Source organism: Orycteropus afer, unplaced genomic scaffold (genome assembly GCF_000298275.1).
Source record: "Orycteropus afer afer isolate SDZICR_OR568_19922 unplaced genomic scaffold, OryAfe1.0 scaffold00261, whole genome shotgun sequence".
NCBI lineage: Eukaryota > Metazoa > Chordata > Mammalia > Tubulidentata > Orycteropodidae > Orycteropus > Orycteropus afer.
This window is the reverse complement of record NW_006921848.1, coordinates 2,057,078-2,058,404: the sequence shown is the minus strand read 5'-3', so window position 1 is coordinate 2,058,404 and position 1,327 is coordinate 2,057,078. Positions and strand designations below refer to the sequence as shown.

Genomic DNA, 1,327 nt, shown 5'->3' with positions numbered 1-1,327 from the left:
TCTTATATTTGAAAGTCAAGAAGGAAACAATTATGTTCCAAAACAGCTAAATATACAGGACTGAAACATGGAGATTTTTTTTTAACTGCCACATTTACTCCAAAGCCCATTAATCTCCTTCAGCAGCCCAAAGATTAGCACATGTTCTGCTTAGCTATATAATTATCTGGCAGACACACTGCACCACCGACATCACAAGATAGTTGCTTATAAAACTAGACTTCTGATGCTGGGCTCAAGCTTTGTTCTCTCATAGGTTGTTATCCTTATCCAGGAGAGCAGTTGTCTGCACAGCCTCTAAATCATGCTCATATTGTGCTGCCAAAGCTGGGTCCATGACAACTTCTGATGGGGCAAGAGCAAGTATGGCAACAAACTCCACGTTAGGATCTCCTATAAGTTTTCTAGGAAGCCAAAGGAAGGACTTTTTGAAAATGTAATTACTTTTGGCAGAAATGCCACAGTACAAAGGATTATTCTTTTGGTGGAAGACAACAGATGTTTCCTCAACTTTCCTGTTCTTAATGGCCACTTTTTTTTACCACACAACATGATATGGATGTTTTCACATACTCAAACCAGATCTGTATTCCAGTTAGGTGCATTCTGTAACTCTCGATGTTACATCAAATGTTATGATAATAGCCATGTCTGAATATCCCAAATTTCTCCTGACCAGTCATATCTTACACATTGAATTTATTTGGTCCTCTGTTAGTTTGGAACACAAGAAGGTGGACCTCAACACTCAAAGTGGCTACACGTCTCTTCTCAAATTCACCAGTCAGATGACGTTTCACAAATGTAGCTTTCCTGTACCACCATCACCAACCAATACAAGTTTAAACTGGACTTTGGGTTCTCCTTTGGCAGCCTTCATAATGGTTCTTCCAGTAGTGCTTTCAGGCCTGTCTGACTACAAATCATATTTGACCATTGTTGTTGTTATGTGCCATCAAGTGCCTTAGACACTATGCTACCAGAGCTCCTATTTGACCATTAGAGAGATGCAAATCAAAACAATAATGAGATATTATCACACCCCAGCAACAATAGCAAAGTTGAACAAGGCAGAAAATAACAAATGCCAGCAAGGATATAGAGAGATTGGAACTGTGGGAAATGATATGGTGTTTCCTTAAAAAAATGGAAATTGAAATACCATTTTACCCAACAATTTCACTACTAGTAATATATCCTAAAGAAGTGAGACCCAGGACATGAATAGACATATACATACCCATGTTCCTTGCAGCACTAATCACTATAGCAAAGAGATGGAAACAGTCTAAATGCCCATCAACAGATGAATGATAACCAAACTATG

General features: G+C 38.6%; 1 pseudogene; it reads right to left on the bottom strand.

Annotated features, from left to right (window-relative positions):
- Positions 1-250: 250 nt before the first annotated feature.
- LOC103204848 lies at positions 251-880 on the bottom strand (annotated as a pseudogene).
- Between the last annotated feature and the right edge of the window lie 447 nt (positions 881-1,327).